The sequence below is a fragment of the Lampetra fluviatilis genome, chromosome 15 (genome assembly GCF_964198595.1).
Source record: "Lampetra fluviatilis chromosome 15, kcLamFluv1.1, whole genome shotgun sequence".
NCBI classification, from domain to species: domain Eukaryota; kingdom Metazoa; phylum Chordata; class Hyperoartia; order Petromyzontiformes; family Petromyzontidae; genus Lampetra; species Lampetra fluviatilis.
In genome coordinates, this window is record NC_136289.1 from 3,753,809 (window position 1) to 3,768,226 (window position 14,418).

The following is a 14,418-nucleotide window of genomic DNA, read 5'->3' on the forward strand; positions in this document are numbered from 1 at the left end:
CACATGGACTAACACACACACAGTGACTGATACGCACCTAAATGGGCTGACACGCACACTTGGACTGACACACACACACACAAACACTTTGACGTACACACACACATCGGGCATTGTTCGTTTGAAAAAGACAGACACACACATGGACTTAAACACACGCATGGACCTACACGCACACACATATGGACTCAAACACACACACATCGACTCACACACACACATCGACGTACACAGCAATCCCCGATGATGGCACAGCTATCAGTATGGCAGTACTACGTATGAGTAAATAGTGTAATGTGAGCAATCGAAACAATAGAAATGCATTGAAAAAATAAGCAGAAATAAGTGTAAATTAAAGAGCAGCAGTATGCACAGGTAAGTTGAGAAACAGGCTACAGTCTAGATTATAGACTGCCAGTACGCCGACTCAATGACATAAGCATTGCTACAGTCGACATAAAAAAGCTGGCAATACAAGCAGCAGCTGAAAAAGCAGAATACAGTCGACATGAAAGGCTGGCAGTAAACTGAGTGAGGTAAAGAAGCAGGCAACAGATTATAGACTGGCATACACTCATAATGGTCGAAAAGAAAATTAGCAGTGTAGATAATAGAGTGCCGGTGCACTGACGTTAATTAATCATCAGACAACAGGCCACATCACAGACTGGCAGTAGACCGTCGCAGCGTCATGAAAGCACAGCAAAAAAAGGGAATATTTAGCAATGTGTAATAAAGGACTCTTTCACTGGGTCTGTCTCCGTTGTCCTTTATTTGTGTTCGTACAACTTTGCCCGCACGGCGCCTCGCTCAGTCTCCTCCACCTCCCGCTCGGCAGCCCTTCTGCTGCCGTCGCTCCCGTAGCCTTGCTGCTGGCTCCCGATGCAGCTCCGCTGCTGGCTTTTTTCTCAGCCTCTCCGCCCTCGATCTGCAGCCCCTCGGCTGCTCTCTCTGCAGCCCCCACCGCTGCTCTCTGTCTCCCCCGTGCCCGGACACCGCTGGCCAACGGTGCCGAGTCCCGTCCTGTGGCGATCACGCCACTTTCCACCTCCTGCCCTGCGTGGCCTCCTCCCGTCTTTATTCTTACACTCTCTCCCGGCTCTTCCGGTTCCCGCCCTTAAGAGCTCTCCCTTCTCCCCACGTGACCCAACTCCTCCCCCCTGTTACGTCATATCCGCGAGGCCGTTTATGCTCGCATTACAAATGTAATAATGAAAAATTAGTTTTGTGCACACATTATTATTGTAATATCTGCCAACGTATTTGTTCAATAATAGTAAACAATAATACTACAATAATGCTATCTAAGCGATGTAATCATATTAATATCTACGGACTTTATAGCAGTAACTGCACGCATCGTGTTGGGGGGGGGGGGCAAAGAGAACATCACACTGTGTAGAAATAGCCGCAGCGCTATGTGTATATTTATTGCATGTTAAACGCGTAAAAGAAAATATCCCCCGTGAGCTCGACCGAACGCGCATCACTTGGCAGGGTCTGCCCCCCCCCCCCCCCACGCAATTGGCGTGAGTTGGTACGGTCGATGTCGAGCAATAAATAAATAAATATAGCTAAATCCCACCAAATCGCTAATTTAACTAATTTAAAGGTGACGGACGTGAAAAAGGAATAGCCTATTCCCACCGCGGGGCTTATGGCGTGCTAGCTGGTCTATCTTTTTCGACATTAACCCCACCGTTCGAGAGCTAAATCCCTCACAAGCGCGCGCGGAGACTTTCATTTATAAGAAGAAGAATATGTTTTTGGAAATGACCCCTTTTCATAGCAAATGATTTATATGCTATCAAAAAGGGCCAATTTGAAGATGTTTCGTTGCTGTTAATTGTGCTTAGGCACCACTGCCAACATAGAATCAACAATTAAAGAGGAAAACATGGGATTTGTTTTTACCTTTTCTTGATAATATGATTTCACTATGGGAACCTCATTTGCCAGTAAAAATATGATAATTGGTTCTTTACCCTTCTATCTGGCAACAAAAACTGACCCCTTTTTACAAGGAGTCATGTTTGCATAGACCGCAATACCTGCAGTCATAATACAAACAAAAGAACATAACTCTGATAATGTGCACTGTCCTTAAAGTTGATTGATCCACACCCGAGACAGCTTTCCTTAGAGCCTAGTCTCATATGGGTTGGACCAGATGACGCCAAAAGGCGCACAACTCAAAGACAATGCACCATCAGAGTATGAGAGCTCGGGGCAAGCATCTACACTATGGGAACCTCATTTGCCAGTAAAAAGGGGTCAGTTTTTTTTTTTTTTTTTTTTTTTTTTTTTTTTTTTTGTTGCCAGATAGAAGGGTAAAGAACCAATTATCATATTTTTACTGGCAAATGAGGTTCCCATAGTGTAGATGCTTGCCCCGAGCTCTCATACTCTGATGGTGCATTGTCTTTGAGTTGTGCGCCTTTTGGCGTCATCTGGTCCAACCCATATGAGACTAGGCTCTAAGGAAAGCTGTCTCGGGTGTGGATCAATCAACTTTAAGGACAGTGCACATTATCAGAGTTATGTTCTTTTGTTTGTATTATGACTGCAGGTATTGCGGTCTATGCAAACATGACTCCTTGTAAAAAGGGGTCAGTTTTTGTTGCCAGATAGAAGGGTAAAGAACCAATTACAATATGATTTCAGTAACATGTTACTTCTGTAATGCGAGCATAAACGGGGTGGTTGCTGGCCTCCGCGCCAATCACACGGCCCGGAGCATTGGGGGGCGGAGCCTGGTCGGCGGAGCGTGTGGGAGGAGCCACTGCTCACCTCGGCTCCAATGGGAGACGAGGTGAACGGGGGGCGGAGACGGGGCAGTACGGGAAGGAGGAGTCAGGGTCACGTGATGGGAAGGATATAGGGAGAGAGCCAGAAGAGATCGAGGAGTTGGAACGGAGCGAGAATAGGGGAAGCCACGCTGGGCAGTGTGGGAGATGGCGCCATTTGCCACGTGGTCGAAGACCTATACACACCGGTGGCCAGCGGTGTGCGTGGGGTAGACGGGGCTAGCGGTGCGTGAGGGGCTAGCAGAGTGTACGGGGCACACGTAGCTAGTGAGTGACTAGCGGAGTGTGCGGGGCACACGGAGCGAGCGGTGTGGCTGGCGGCATGTGCGGGGCACACGGGGAGAGCGGAGCGGCCACCAGTGAGTGCGGGCCACACAGAGTGTGCGCGGGGCGCGCGGCGGAGGCGGCGCGGGTCCGGCCGAGGACCAGCGGGGTGCGATACGAAGAACCTAAATAAACGACGACGGAGACCAAGAAAGCCTGACAGAGTCGTTTATTGCACTTCCAAAGTGTCTACATTATATCCTCACAATATCTCATTTTCAATTCCCGTAAAATGGTATGTAAATTTGATGTGCTGAATATATGTTTTAGGTATTGGACAAAGTGTGGCATATTTACGTTGTCTTTAATTTGGATTGCATAACTTGGGATGATTCAGAAGATAAGTAGGGGGAGAACTTTAATATAGTCACATTTCCTTGGCCTGAGCTTGCACCTTAGGAGGTTAATACTAATGAAAGTATTCAGTCTGTCGAATTTGGTCAAAATCTTCCAACACTGAAAGGAGGTGGAAGGTTTTTGTTAAATATTCACTCATCAGCAAAACAGTTTTGCAATAAACCACAGTTTTGTTTCTGTGAGCACCCAATAGCTCTTGGATCTACAGTTTCAAATGCTAATATCTGGTTTTGCTATGCAGTGGTTAGTGAACTTGGCGACCTGAGCTATATTCCTGGTTACACCTTACATCAGTGCCCCTTAAATAAACCTGCACTGGCCAGCGTGGGGAAGTATGGCTAAACAAGCACGATGACCAAAAGGCTCAGGGAGTTCTTCATATAGTAGTGGATTGACAAAGGACAGTAAATGTTTTTTTCTTCATGATTGCTGTTGTATTATAAGCATTTAGACAAATAATTTTTCCGTTCGTTCGTTTCTCAATCTGTTTGTCCTGGTGAGGGTCGTGGCGGCAGCATGTTGAGTATGGAAGTGCAGACCTCCCTTTCCCTGGCGACGTACTCCAGCACTACATTACTATATACACTACTACACACTGTACTACTATGCTCTATTAAACATTACTATACACTACTACACTATACACTATTATACACTACACTACTTACACATACTCTAGCTCTTCCTGGGAAACTCCCAGGAGTTCCCAGGCCAGCCGAGCAACATAGTCCCGCCAGCGTGTCCTGGGCCGGCGGCCCCGGGGTCTTCGCCCAGTGGGACGTGCTGCCTGGTAGAGTTCCAGGGGGAGTCTACTGGGTGGCATCCCTACAAGGTGCCGAACAACCTCAACTGGCTCCTCTCGATCCAAATATATTTTCACGTGCTGCAAGTTCTCGCTTAACACTCGCGTTCACACAATTCGTTTTTGCTTTCACGTAATTATCTCATTAGGGGACACTTTTCACACGTAATATAATGCGGAACGCACGTCATTATAACGCAATTAATGAACGGTCGATGACGAGCTACTTTCTCGAGCTGCGCGGATAAGCGGTACAGTAATACAGCGCACGGAATGATACCGTAGCGTTCTTTGTCCCGCCATCTTACTGTGTGTGCGTACATTGTAACTCGTCAAACTTTATCGTTACACTGTTCATGGGGAAATTGTTTTCGCTCGATGCGTTTTTAGTTTAACGCGGCATCTACTGTGTTAAACGAGGACTTACTGAACAGCAAAACTGCGTCGATGTGTGTGGTGCATTATTCCAAGATCCTATAAAAAGAGACACACCACGATATAAACTCCTCAAATCAGAAAAATATTGAGAACATGAGTTTTTAGCCACGCAACTCCTCACATCCACTACAATTATGCATATGTAGTGGCATAGTGCTAGCTGCTGGCCAAAAGGGGAACTACGGTATATGGCAATATTGAAGTCAGCAGGCCATGATAGACACGAGAGGGGGACATCTAGGGGAAAGGTCAGAGAGGGGCCCATCGGGAAGCCTCGGGAACCCGCTAGTAGGTTCCAGAGAGGGGGCGTAGCTGGGGCAGAGCGAAGCCACGCTGAAAGTATAAGAGAGGCCCCTGTGAGGGACCGTGTCACTGTTGCTGGAGTGGGATCCCCGTCGTGCTGTTCAAGATCATCACCATCATCGCTGTCTTCTCGTCGCCATCATTGCTGTCATCTTCCTTCGATATTGCGCTGCTAGATAGCTGTTGGCTGTTTCAGTTCAGCGCTGTCAGTGTTAGATGGTTAGTGTTATGTATAGGCTAGCAACAGTAATAGTGTGTACCCACGTATAGTTGTGTATAGGCGAGCGACTGTAGAGTGTGTACCCACGTAGGGTGTGTTTGATACCGATGGTGCTCGTTAAATAAAATAAGTGCCTCTAAGTCTTATCGTCTCCGAGTTAGTCACTACACATACATACAAAAATGGGTGCATATATATGTTTGGTAATGCAGGGGCTTTTATCCAGCTGTGATGACAATGATTTAACATTTGGGAATCATTATATTCGAAATAAGTTTTTCTGGCTGGATTCCTGCCTGGATTCATATCTGGCAAATCGCGCAAAAGCACGTGGGCAGCAGTGTCGTCACCACGCATGATGGCGTCATCTGCATCCCACACCGTGGAGCCGGGTTCATGCGTGCTAACATCACACCTCACCACCCCACACAAAGGCAATAGAGGGAAGATATAGTTTCAAGTTTCATTTATTAGGTATAGCCCTGTGAGCCGTGCGGCTCTTGAGTCGGGTGCAACCGCAACAAACAAAACATGAACAGAGAACATCTTAAAGCGACGATGCGCAACAGAAACATCCTGGATAAACCAGCAAATCTTCCAGAAAAAAAAAACACCGTATTACAATGCTATGTGCAAAAATCCCATGTGTTGCAAGACAAACAATAACAACCATAAGACAATTTAGATTCAAGTTATCAGGCCAACTCCGCACTTCAGGCCGTGCGCCAATGGACCTAACCTGTGTGTGTAGTTACCCCATTGTGGTTTATGTAGTTGGTTATAGAATAAATGGTGTTGCCTCCTGAATCAGTGTGTCTCTCAAGTAAACCCACTACATCTGGCGTCAGAAGTGCTAAAATAGTTGTGAGAGACTCTACAGTAGTGCGATGCTTACAAGTGTAATGTTCTTGTAGGGAGACGGAGTCTTCGTAGAGGCAACACGATTTATTATACCAAACAGTTTACACTTAAACCCTAACACAAAGGGGCAATGGCTTCTTTCATCCACAACCTGGGGAGGTACAGCCTCTGGGCTATCGTACCTACAACTCTGTCTACTCTAGCCCTCCGGCTGGCTAGACCTAGGGGAGTCTGACCCACCGCTGGCCCGGTGGGTCCCTGACCACTGGCCCTTCCGGACCTGGCCCTTAGAAGGATATCAGGCCCAGGGAACCTCAGGGTCCTAACCTCTCGACCACTGGCACCACACTGAGCCCCGGCCCTTAGAAGGACGTCGGCGGCTTGGGGTCCATGGTCTTCTTCTCCAGGCGGCTTTTGGCTTCGGCTTGAGACGGACTGACTCGCGCTATCAGGGATCCGCCAGCCCCCTCCCCTCAGAGGGGTTCCAACCGCCGTTGGCCCGACCGGTCCGGACTGGTTTCTACCCCTCCCCCTGGTTGTGGTGCGTGTGTGTCAATCATGACCACCACACAAGAAGAAAGCTGCTCACCATGGTGTTTTCGGACAAGGAAGACAGCGGGGATGTGATTCCCCAAACAGCCCCAGGTGTTGCGACTCCGGAGAAGTTTCAAGAGGTGGCTCTCTTAACAGAGCAGCGGGAGGAAACTGACGTCTCTGCACTGCCGGCTTCAGGAGGAGAGCGCTGGACCGTCTGTCAAGGCGCAACAAGTCTGTCAAGGTGCAACGTGCGCCTTGACAGACTTGTTATCCGCAGCTGAAGCGCTGGTGGCCGAGCTCGACATTGAGTAGCCCAGGGAAGATGCCAGAGTGCAGGAGCCACGAGTGGATAGCCCCGCCACTGCTAGTTGGAAAAGGGGGAGCTATAGGCTGCGCAAGCGGCCGGAAGGGATGCGACTCTTGCCAAATTGGGTTTCCCCCTAACTCACGGGGAGAGGTACCTGTCTTGAAGAAATGACTAGCCTTCGTGAGAAAATTCGCTGCCGCGGGGGGTGACTGAGCAGAGTTCCAGTGGCGATTCTTTGCCACCTGTGACCTAGCAGGATGGACTAATGTGGAGGCACTGGGGGTGCTCCCGACCACCCTGGACGACGACGCCCTGGCAGCATTCTACACCATCACGGACAGAGTGACACTGCCGCAAGCCTTCGCCCAGATGGTGGCTATCTTCAACCCGCCATCAAATGTTTGACAGAAGTTCATCATGCGGAGACGGGGGGAAACTGAGATGCCCCTCGCCTTCTGCAGTGCACTGATGTCGCTGGCGCAGGCTGCCTACCCCAAGATCAAGCATGCGGGGTTGGACTCGTTGGTGCTGGAGCATATGTTGACGCTGACACAATAATTTAACGTTTTTCTGCCCGTCACGGAAGAGAACGACTTGTCTTCGCTCAAAGTTGCGTGCTACATCCAAGCATACTTTAACCTGTGGTGGCGAGCTGGGATGGCTGCTTGCATGGGTCGTTCGGAAACGCCGGAGGACGAGGAGCACCCCAAGGTCTGAGCATTGGTCGATGTGAATGCCAGGGGAAAGGACGATTTGGATCAGCGAGGGGGCCGAGATCAATGGAATGGGACCTTTCTTCACGCAAGGCGTGCCCCCATCGTCTTCTTTAAGTGTGGCTTGCCAGGTCTGATTTCGAGGGGATGCCACGCCGAACAAGAGAACTTCTCCACGACGTCGTCATCTTCCGCCCAGCCGACCTCCGCTCCTCTGAGTCCTCAAGTGAGTCGTAAAGCATCACACACCCGGCCGTCACAGTAACCTCATGCATCGTGTTCGTATTCCGGGTCGGATTCCTGTGATGCTCCTCATTGTGTTCTGGAGCTTAAGTGTAATAAAGGACTCGATCCTGGGTCTGTCTCCGTTGTCCTTTATTCGGGTTCTTACACTTCTCCCACACAGCCCTCGCTCAGAGCTCTCCCCTTGGCAGCTCCATAGCTGCCCTCGCTCCCGTAGCCTCCACACCTCTGCAGCTCCGCTGCAGATGCCCTGTGCAGTCCTCCGGCTGCCCTCACTGCAGCTCCACCGTTGCCCTCACTGCAGCTCCACCGCTGCCCATCGTTCCTCCGCGCTTGGTCACCGCTGGCCGACGGTGCCAAGTCTTACTCTCCGTGTGTGTGTGGCGATCTCGCCACTCCTCGACCTCCGCCCTGCGTGGCCTCACTCTAACTCTATCTCCCACACTCTCTCGTCTCTTCCGGTATCTCTCCCTTAAGACCTCACCCCTCTCTCACACGTGACATAACTCCTCCCCCCCATGACGTCATATCCGCGAAGCCATTTACGCCCGCATTACACCACCCTCCCCCGCAGAGAAAATCCAGCCGACCTCGGCTGAACAATAACGAGACAAGTAATGCGAGTGAACACAACCATCACACATTCAAGGACAATGAAGCATACAATACATATAACAACAACAACAAAACACAACAGTAAAATTCAATGAAATGTAAGGGACTTTGAGCGCGTTCGGGTCGCCGGTCCGTCCCGGACGGGCGGCGGCCCTCCTGCAGACCGGGAACGTGACGGGGTTTTAGGAGCGACAGGATGAAGTCCTCCTGTCGCTATTGGAGGCCTGTCAACGTCCCGGTCCCGTGTCCCTGAAGGCCCAGCGTCGGGGGTGCGTCGCGATCGTGTCAGCGAACGGGGTCGGAAGGGCGGCGGGGCTCGGAGTCCCCGCAGCCGTGGTAGGCACACCCCGAGCAGTCTCCTGTCTCCAGCAATGTCACGGCCGGCTTGTCTGTAAAAGGCACGACAGGCGCTCTTGCAAGGTCAACAGGCACAGGCAAGGATGAGTCGGCAGCCACAGACCCCGGCAAGGCAACATCGGGAGATGACGCATCGTCTCGAGGGGCCACATATGGTTTCAAGCGCGATGTGTGAACGAACCAACGCCGAGATCAAAACCGAACACGCGCAGACTGTGGGTTGGGAACCTCGATGAGGCGGACCGGCCCTTGCCATGGTTTGTGTAATTTTGGAGAGGTACCTGGCCGCACCTGCGGGCAATGGAGCCAGGCCATGTCCCCCACCTTCCAGGGGCACTCCCCCTTCGAGAGTCGAGCACACCGCTCGTTCCGGGCTTGAGCTTTGGCAGTAGCCATGCGGGCCCCCTCCCGTGCCTCAGTAACCCGGCGAACGGTATCCCGAATGTAATCAGGAAGAGGCTTAGCAGGTCCCCTCACTCCAGTTCCCAACTGCACATCCATTGGCGGCACGTTCTCGCGACCGTACATAAGGAAAAACGGCGAATATCCTGTAGCCGCATGCGGCGTCATTCGGTATGCCGAAAGTACCCCAGGGATATGCAAATCCCAATCCGATTGTTTTTCACTCACAGTGTGACACAACATTGCGGACAATGTCCGATTCAGCTGTTCGACCATACCATCCGTTTGCGGATGGTAGGGAGATGTCCGTATCTTTTTAGTTCCAAGAGCCGCGCACACCTCCCCCAACAATTTAGAAGAAAAATTACGGCCTTGGTCTGTGAGGAGCCTCTCCGGCGCCCCCTTGTTCATAACGTACCCGAATAGAAAGGCGTCTGTGATAGACGCCACTGACTGGTCAGGCAAAGGCCAGGCCATCGGCCAGCGGGAGAGGTACTCCACCCCAACTAGCAAGTATTTATTTCCCTTAGCGGATGGTGGGAAGGGTCCCAAAATGTCCAACGCCACCAATTCGTTAACTCTAGACACCTGAATAGACTGTATGGGCGGCACATATGGTTGTTTAGGTGGTTTTCGCCGGGCACAATCGGGACACGCGCAAACGTGACCGACGACATCCGTTGTCATGCCGTGCCAAAAATAGTCTCGCTGCAGCGTCAATAGGGTCTTCTGCACCCCCAAATGTAAAAGCGTGTCCCCATGCAGAGTCCTAATCAACTCGTACCGCAAGAATGCCGGTACAACCAGACGCCAGCGTTCCTGTAACCCTTCCCTCCACATTAGCAGACCATCGCGGAGAGCGGTTTCCGGCATACCCAGTCCCCCACTCTTCTTCGCAGTCCGATTCCGTAACGAGACCAATGAACCATCAAACATTTCTTCCCGAATCCACACAGGCCTTGGAAGATTCAGAATCCCATCAGCCGGTCCCGGCTCCTTTGGAGCTTCAGGCACGTCGACCGCCAACGCAACAGGCTGAGGGGGTTGCTGAATCGGTGCACATCTATGCGTCCCAAACGCACACGTGCAAGGGGATCGCTGCGGCAACCTAGAAAGCGCGTCCGCATTCGCGTGACGCACCCCCTTCCGATGGTGAATTTGGAAGGAAAATTCTTGCAGCGTGTCCAACCACCGCGCCAACTGGCCGGATGGTTGGTCCATCTTGAGAGCATACTGCAAGGCCGCATGATCTGTGCGTACAATAAACGAACGACCGTAGAGATACGGTCAAAATTGGCGGAGAAAGAAAACAATAGCCAAAAGTTCCCTGCGTGTGACGCAGTAGCGAGTTTCTGCGGGAGACAAAACCCGGCTACCATATGCCACCACGCGTTCCACACCACCTTTTGACTGAGACAACACGGCCCCAATGCCCGTGTCACTCGCGTCCGTATCCAGAATGAAGGGGTGATCGAAATCAGGATAATCCAACGTCGGTGCCGTAGCCAGTCGATCGCGCAGGCCCTGAAACGCCGCCTCTTCCGGCGGTCCCCAAGCAAATTTCCTTCCTTTACCCGTAAGGAGGTGCAAGGGCCTCGCGATCGTCGCGAAATCCGGAACAAAACTCCGATAATAAGAGGCAAACCCCAAAAACCGACGTACATCCCCCACCGTGGCCGGGGTTGGCCAGTCACGGACTTATGCTGTCTTTTCCGGATCCATGGCCACCCCGTCCACACTTACGATATGCCCCAAATAGCGCACAGACCGTTGCAGTAGGTGACATTTCTTAGGCTTAAATTTCAAATTTGCGGAACGCATCCTGGTGAACACCGCCTCCAACCGCAGTAAATGCTCCTCAAATGTGCGGCTGAAGACAATAATATCATCTAAATATATCAGACATGTCTCCCACTGCAACCCTGTTAACACCAACTCCATCAACCTTTGAAATGTGGCAGGGGCAGCATTCAACCCCATCGGAAGACAATTAAATTGGAATAACCCCTGCGGCGTACAGAAAGCAGTCTTCTCCCGCGAGGGCTCGTCAAGGGGAAGCTGCCAGAATCCCAAAGAGAGATCTAGCGTTGAAAAGAACTTCGCCCCCGACAAGGCATCGAGGGAGTTGTCCATACGCGGCAGGGGGTACGCATCTGCCACAGACACTTTATTCAATTTTCGAAAGTCGACACAAAATCGCAATTTGCCATCCTTCTTTTTAACCAAAACAACAGGCGCGCCCCATGGGCTGTTAGATGGAGATATTATGTCCGCAGCCAACATGTCCTCCACTGCCCCTCGCACCTGATCTCGCTCCGCCGGACTCATCCGATGCGAGTTTAACCGAATAGGGGCAGCGTCCCCTGTGTCAATATGATGGTAAAGCAACGAGGTGCTTCCCAAGTCCAAATCGTCGGAGCTAAACATATCAGAATAACTCAATAATAATTTACGAAGCGCACAACGTTGTTCACCGAAAAGGGAAGAATTTTCCCCACACAATTCGGCGATCCAGCGATTATCTGCGGCACCAGGACCTGAAACACCACCAACCATGACCTGGCTGCCCAGATGATCTTGTGCCGTAAACGCCGTAGTGGCATGTGCCACAACCGTACCAGCCGGCACACACACATTTTCGGTACTTGCATTAAGCACCTGCAGAAACGGCTGCTGGTCTGGCCGGACAATAGTTTGCGCCCCAACGAGCGCCGCACCGCCCGTTATAGTGGCGGACGGCGACAGCAAAATCCCAATTGCACCCTGACGACCAGGTACAGGCTTCCGATATCGCAAGGGGATAAGCATCTGTGAGCCAGGTGGAATATCAACAGATACCTCGGACAGCGCCTGCACCTGAGCGACCGGGGCAGGTCGCCCCCAGGGCGACGGTAGAAATGTAATTTTTCGCCCACCCGGTAATTCAATGCAGTTTTGATTAATTCGAATTAGAATTGGCATCTTGGCCAGGAAGTCAGTTCCCAACAAGCAAGGAACCGCGAGGGACCTCGAAATTAACACAATTCCCGAGGCCGACACTCCCCCGATAGATATTGTAGCGTCCACCTGGCCCACGATGCCCATGCTACCCCCGTTAGCAGCGACGCAGGAATCGTAAACCGGACGCACGGCCTCAGGTGGGATGTTCAACAGATGGAAAATGACATCTGATATATTGGTCGCGGACGCCCCTGAATCCACTAACACACGTATGTCCACCCCTTGTATAGAACCAGGTACAGTGGACGAACCAGTAGCGGCCGCGACGACCCACCGTGCCAATTTACGCCACTGCGTTACCGAGCGACGTGGCCCAGTCGATGGCCTCCCCCGTTATTAACAACACCCGGATCGCACGACAACGGTGATGAGTGAGGTGTCAAGCCTTGCCGGGTGTCTGGTGCGCACCGACTTGCCTGTCCTGGAGGATCCTTCCGTGGCACGTCCGCTGACGAGGCCTCCTGCTGGGGCGGATCCGGGACGCGGGCCCAGCAGTCCCTGGCGTAATGGCCTTTACGGCCGCAGCGGAAGCAGTCGATGTTGTTGCGCCGCGCCGCAGGCACCCTGTCCCGACGCTCCCGTGGCGGTGGCACAGATCGTGGCCCCGGCGTACTGCGGCCCGACCACTGAGCAGAGGCGGCTGTCAGCTCCTGCGGGCCCCCCCCCCCGTCAGGAACGTACACCGCCTTCTTGGGATCCCAACCCGCGGCACCTCCCTCGACGATGGGCCCCCCCGTCCACGCCGTGACTTGCTTCCAACGGCGCAGGTTGAACTGGGCATCAAGACATTTAGCGGCCGCCCGGGACGTAAGCTTTTCGTGGCCACACACCGGCATAGGAATCCCCAAATCCCGGGACAGCTCGAGCATCTAACCCAAGATGAGAGGTTCGAGCAGGTCAGGCTCCGTCTCCGGGTATGCAGCCATTGCCAACTCCAATACCGCACCCCTGTATGCCACCGGCGACTCCTCGGGTGCTCGCTGACGTTGAACAAACCGGCGATGAGCATCATCCGGTTGCTCATATACATCTGCCATCTCATTGAAAACTCCTCTCAATGTTTTCTTCTTCTCTGCCTTAATGGAGCGGAAGAATCTCACTGACTCGTCATCGAAAAGAGTCGGTAAAACCTCCAATGCCTCAGCGTCCGTCCACCTTGCTGAGCGTACCGCCGCCAGAAATCTGCAGGCGAAAGCACTCCAATCGCCCCCGATGGAGAATTATTTGACGATCGTGAGATGACGACTGCGACTCCTTGTTGCACCGTCCTCAGCCGATGAGTCACCAGGCGGCATATTCAAAATGGCGTCGCATCGCAACGTGTTCAAGATGGCGGCCTCTCGCCGCGGAGAGCGCAAGATGGCGGCTTCCCGCCGTTCTTCTCCTGCCACGCCCAAGATGGCGTCTTCTTGCCGCGTGGCCAATGGCGCCGACAGCGGAGGCAAGGCAGCGACCTGCGGACCTCCATCGGCTCTCCCCAACGCCGTCCTCGGCGTGACGAGCTCGCACAATTTCGTGAGCACGATTTCCAGCGTCTCCAGCTGCGTCGCCATCTGCCTCCATCGCCAATCCGCGTCCTCTGGTGCAGACGGGTCCACCGACGCGGCGACATCTTGGACTCCCGGACCCGCACTTGTTCTCGCATGGATCTCCTCCTCCATCGCAGGCAGGTCGACCGCCCGAGGAAGGTCGTCGTCGTCGGATGATGTAGCAGATGATGGCGCAGGAATATTCTTTCTTCTGAGCTGTTTTGACATGCCGTTTCACTTCTGACACCAGTGTAATAAAGGACTCGATCCTGGGTCTGTCTCCGTTGTCCTTTATTCGGGTTCTTACACTTTTCCCACACGGCCCTCGCTCAGAGCTCTCCCCTTGGCAGCTCCATAGCTGCCCTCGCTCCCGTAGCCTCCACACCTCTGCAGCTCCGCTGCAGATCCCCTGTGCAGTCCTCCGGCTGCCCTCACTGCAGCTCCACCACTGCCCTACCTGCAGCTCCACCGCTGCCCGTCGTTCCTCCGCGCTTGGTCACCGCTGGCCGACGGTGCCAAGTCTTACTCTCCGTGTGTGTGTGGCGATCTCGCCACTCCTCGACCTCCGCCCTGCGTGGCCTCACTCTAACTCTATCTCCCACA